Source organism: Colobus angolensis, unplaced genomic scaffold (assembly GCF_000951035.1).
Source record: "Colobus angolensis palliatus isolate OR3802 unplaced genomic scaffold, Cang.pa_1.0 Scaffold237, whole genome shotgun sequence".
Lineage (NCBI taxonomy): Eukaryota > Metazoa > Chordata > Mammalia > Primates > Cercopithecidae > Colobus > Colobus angolensis.
Window position 1 is genome coordinate 1,320,549 of NW_012115566.1, and position 5,800 is coordinate 1,326,348.

At 44.6% G+C, this 5,800-nt stretch overlaps 1 non-coding gene across 1 annotated transcript; it reads left to right on the forward strand.

Moving 5' to 3' along the window:
* The first annotated feature begins 4,297 nt into the window (after positions 1-4,297).
* Positions 4,298-4,369, forward strand: TRNAA-UGC. The gene has a single exon. It is a non-coding gene; the product is annotated as a tRNA-Ala (tRNA).
* Positions 4,370-5,800: the final 1,431 nt, after the last annotated feature.

A 5,800-nucleotide genomic window follows, 5' to 3' on the forward strand; every position in this document is an offset into this window, starting at 1 on the left:
GCCAGGATGGTCTCGATCTCCTGACCTCGTGATCCGCCCGTCTCAGCCTCCCAAAGTGCTGGGATTACAGGCTTGAGCCACCGCGCCCGGCCTGAATCAAAGCATCTTTGAGAGGCAACAGAGTATGATGTTTGTCACCATCCACCAGTCTAACACTCTATCAGGCTGGGATGTCCTTACTTCTTGATTCTTTTATCCGGTAAAAATATCCATAACCAGCTTCCAGGAGGGATACTGTCTTGTGAAACCTACTTAGCTGAGGATTGGCTGTGTGCCCCCAGACCAATCATATGTTTGTTTTAAGATGCATTTTCTGGAGAGGTAATGAAGACATGCCATATATTTTCTTTTCATTTCTTGCTTTTCCCCCCTGCTATCTACTGGTTCTCTCGAGGCACTTGAAGGAAACAGTGTCATGTTTGCCACAAAGGATGCTGCACAGGAGAGCAAGGGGTGAGGGATTAGGGTGCTACCAGTGGAATGCCAAATTCCAGGCCCAACCTCAGATCTACAGAATCAGAATTGATAAGAGTGGGGCCCAGCTGCCTTTGTTGGATAAACCCTCAAGTGACTCTGATGCTAAAGTTTGAGAAGCACTGCTCTAGAAGTTTCAGAAGGAGGTCCCAGGGCCAGATGTTTGCTAAGGAGAAAGAGTTGCTCCCGGGGTTCCCTGCCTATTTTCAATAAAAAACTCAGACCACATAGGAAAGCCAGTGAGGTTTATATTTGCCTTACATCAGGGATGAGGTGAATTTGTTGTCTCTTTGAGACCTTCAATATTTTAGATGACTGGAGGTCACACATAAGAGCCTTTGATTTTCCTGTAGAAGAACTCACAGGGGTTCTTTAGAGCCAGAAGACTATTTCCAGCCAAAATACCCGGAGCCCTCTCGAGCTATTTTGGCCTTTCAATTTGAAACCCTGGCTTGGAAGTTTCTAAGCTCTAAGGAAGACACTGTAATCACTCTTTCTCCATCCTCAGGGTTGGGATTCACCCTCCTGTCTCTCCAGCTCCCACCAATTCTGCCAATGTTCTGATCTAAGATCGAGTTGTTAAAACCCAGTCTATGTGGCTGGGGGCGGTGGCTCACGCCTGTAGTCCCAGCACTTTGGGAGGCCAAGTCGGGTGAATCACGAAGTCAAGAGATTAAGACCATCCTGGCCAACATGGTGAAACCCGTCTCTACCAAAAATACAAAAATTAGCTGGGCATGGTGGCCAGGGAGGCTGAGGCAGGAGAATAAAAAATTAGCTGGGCATGGTGGCTGCGCCTGTAGTTCCAGCTACAGGGAAGCTGAGGCAGGAGAATCCTTTGAACCCGGGAAGCGGAGATTACAGTGAGCCGAGATCGCGCCACTGCACACACAACGAGACTCCATCAAAAACAAAAAACAAAAACAAACAAAAAAGCGCAGTTTAATGCATAAAATGTAATTAAAATATCTTCGCAGCATTAAGTAGAGAATTCCTTGTTGTTAGCAGACTGTTCCTCTTCCTCCTTGGAAGATGTTCTCTGTTCACCTTCTGCGTTTTCACATTTGTCTCTTCCTTTCCACACCTAAGCCAGCGCTTTATTTCCACTTATCTCGTGTAGGGATACTCTTTTGTGTGGTGACCTTGACTTTCCCCACTCTTCTTGCTTCCAAGAGTTGGGTGTAGGCAATGTAGGAGCCCACTGCCAACGTGTGGGTGATATTCTCCAGGAAGAAACCTAAATTTCAGAGGCTTGCTGATGTGGAAGAAAGCCTAGGTTATTTGATTCATAGAGCTTCGCACTGCTAGGTAGGTTGAAATCTGGACACCCTGAATTCCTTAGGAACAAGGTAGAAGTGCTTCTGAAAATCAATTTAAGTTTAAAATATACTCCCTGACATTTCTTGTTTTTCACGGCATATTCCAAGCTCAAGAAGCTATTCTCTCTCTCTCTCTCTCTCTCTCAAATACGAAAACAGAACACACTCTTCTACCTATAACAAAGGGGCTTAAGCACGAGGGTCTCTTCCTCGAGAACAGTAGGGATTGGAAATAGGCGGCTTCTCTATCGTTTCCTCGGAAGCCACCAGTACCACTCGCCTGTACGAAAACTCAAGAGTACACGTGATCCCCAGTGTCCGAGCCAGTAAAGGAGCTACGAGGCATTCTCAACGCCGCGACTACCTTAAGCAAAACGAGAGAGTTCTTGCGGGAAAGTGTTTTCAGTTCACTTCTCCTACTGGGAATGAGTCCTCTCGCTTATCGCGGACACCGAGGAAACGCAGTGGAGATGGGCACCCGGGCTGCCCAGATCCTCTGGCAGCCTCAGGCGCACGTCCTCTTCGCTCCTCCTCCGCCTTTGCCGCCGCCGCCGCAGGTGCGCACCCCAACGCGTCCCTGTTTCCCTCCTCGCGCTCTTTTCGCAGGTGGTCCTCGTTCTCCTCTCCTTCCGTGGTTTCTTGAGTCTCAGAACTGGAGCCACAGTGTCCCCAAGATGAAATCCATGCTGAGTTTCAGCCACGGTGCCGGCCCAGGGGCTGGCGAGGGTAAGGACGGTCAGCGACCCATGCTCCTGGGTTTTCATTTCTAAGAGCTGGGATTTCCACTTTCTCACCTCCTCACCTGGACCTAAATCCCCCCAGGCGGTACTGACCCTTCTGTTTTTGTATCCACCTACTTTACTCTCCGTGTGACAGCCCTTGAAGGCAGAAGAATATGTAAAAAGTGAGAAGTTAAAAAAAAAGTTTTAGTTTGAAAGTATTTCAAACCTACAGAAAAGTTGTAAAAGTAATACAAAGAACTACCATACACTCGTTACATAGATTTAGCAATTTCAAATATTTTACATTGATTCTTCTTTCTTTATCTATTTCTACAAATATGAACACATACACACATTATTTTTCCCGATCGGTTTTTTATAGTTTGCGTGTATCATGTATTTTTATCTCTGGTAATTCAATGTGTACTTCCTACGAAAAAGAACATTCTCTTGTAAACCACAGTTAATTTTCAAACTCAGAAAATTAAACATTAATACAAAACTATTATTTAATATACACTCTATATCTAAATTTCACCATGAATTCCAACACATCTTTTCTTGTTTCTTTAGTATCCTTTGATCTGAAGTGGTTTCCCAACCTTTCTTTTGGATTTTATCACATTGGTTTTGAAGAATTCAAGCCAGTTGTCAGTAGAATGTTCTTCAGTTTGAGTTTTCTGATGTTTCCTCAGGATTAGAATCAGGTTATGTACATTTGGCGAGAATATAACATAAGATATGTTGTGTTTTTAGTACATCGCATAAGGATTTTTTTCCCCCATTTTTGGTGATGTTAACTAAATGTAAAGTCATAATTTCCTCCCCATGTAACTAGTATGTAATCTGTAAGGAAATATTTGAGGACATGCAAATATTCCATTCTTCATCAAAGTTTTACTCATAGTTTTATGGGTTGATCGATGAATTTTGCCTTAATCAATCATTACTGTATTGGTATCACGATATTTTAAATTTATCATTTCTTCCACATTTATTAGTTGGTATACCATGGCGCAGTAACATGCCCCCTGTCCCCCCGCTTTCCTCTTTAGTAATTTATTTACTACTAGTAATGACTCAATCTTTTTTATCCAATGGATTGAAAATTATTATTATTATTATTATTATTTTATTTTTGAAACAGGGTTTCACTCTGTCACCCAGGGTGGAGTGCAGTGCCGCGATCTCGGCCTACTGCAGCCTCTGCCTCTATGTTCAAGGGACTCTCCCTTTAGCCTCCCCAGTAGCTGGGACTGCAGGCCGTGCCCCCATACCCAGCTGATTTTTGTATTTTTTGTAGGCACTGGATTTTGCCATGTTGCCCAAACTGGTCTCAAACTTCTGGGCTCAAGCTATCAGCCTACCTCAGCCTCCCACAGTGTTGGGATTAGAGGCCTGAGCCACCATGCCTGGATGTTCTTTAAAAATTAATTAACATCAATACTCAAAATATCCCCAGGTCATGTATCCTTTTTCTTTTTCTTTTTTTTTTTTTTTTGAGTTTTCCTCCGACGCCCAGGCTGGAGTGCAGTGGCGCGATCTCGGCTCACTGCAACCTCTGCCTCCCGGGTTCAAGGATTCTCCTGCCATAGTAGCTGGGATTACAGGCGCCTTCCATTTCATGTCGTATACAGTATTCTAAATAATTTATATCCCCTATTAGTACCGAGGATCTTCTACTCACAGCAGCTGCAGACGCTCCATAATACTCAGAAAAAGAAAGCTACCTCCTGAAAATTATTACCTCCTGAAAATTATTACAAATAGATATTTCAGGAAGGGGGTGTAGCTCAGTGGTAGAGCGCATGCTTTGCATGTATGAGGCCCCGGGTTCGATCCCCAGCACCTCCAAACATTGGTTTTGCTATGGCAGTGCTCAAACCTAATTCTCAAGCAACATTAGACTCCGAATTCTCAAGCAACATAGACTTCTGCCTCTGCACCTTTTTCTATCCTATTTCTGCACATGTAGACAGTAAAGACGTAACCCAGTGGGTTGCCTCCATTTATAACCAATCTCTATGCTGTGAGCTTCGACATCACGGAAGGCGATTGCGACGGCCGAAGGAAGATGAAAACGAAATGAGGAAGAAAGAATGGGATCCCAATAGGGTCTCTTGAACCCAAACAAAAGCGTGCACATCCACGGGCGGTTCACATTCGCTCTCATTTTCTACTATGATTAAAGAGAAGGAAAGACAAAGAAGAAGAAGGGAGAAAAACGCCCCGCGGCCCTTTTTTTTTTTTTTTTTGAAACGGAGTCTCTTTCTGTAGCCCAGGCTGGAGTGCAGTGGCGCGATCTCTGCCTCCCGGGTTCGAGCGATTCTGCTGCCTCAGCAGCTGCGATTACAGGCGCGTGCCATCATGCCTGGGTAATTTTTGTGTTTTTAGTAGAGACGGGGTTACACCATGTTGGCCACACTGGTCTCGAACTCCAGACCTCAGGTGATCCACCCGCCACAGTTTCCCAAAATGCTAGGATTACAGGCGTGAGCCACCGCTCCCAGCATCATCTTTTTTTTTTTTACATTAGTTTTGTTTTCTGGGCCAAAGAACAGAGCGAAAGCATCTATCCACTGATTTCTCCTACAGTCTCTCCCTGTCAACCTGCGCAGAGAGCACAGCCACAAGTGTGATCCAATACTGAGACAAGGACTGCTGTGGCTCTCCAGCCCCTTGAGATGGGAGTGGAAGGATGCTGGATGACCGAACGAAGACTGTCGGGGAATTAAAAGCGTTCCACATGCGAGGAGCAGAAACCAATATGGATCAACATTCCCTACTGATATTCCATACAATTGATTCATTTTCCTGTATTTCTTCAGCCATTCCATTTCCTCGTTAAAATAAAACATTGCCTGGAAACCTCTGTTAACGGCCAACGGAGGACTCACATGAAAAAGTAGGAAAAGTTTTTCTGTCACAGTGGAAAATAGACGCAGAGTAAAAGGTGAGTGGATTGCAGATATGTTGAGCACTTCCTCAGGTAAAAACAAAACAAAACAAAAATTTTTTTGTTCTTTCTCATCAATCCCATCACATCTGCATTGTATGACCAGGGAACTCCCAGGAAATCCTATCCACTGATGATACCTTTCAGAGGTTTCCAATGCTGTATGTTTCAAAATTGCTGTCCTCTGTGTATAGGTTTGCTGTTGAATCAAAGCATCTTTTTTTTTTTTTTTTTTGCAAGCTCCGCCTCCAGGGTTTACGCCATTCTCCTGCCTCAGCCTCCCGAGTAGCTGGGACTACAGGCGCCCGCCACCTCGCCCGGCTAGTTTT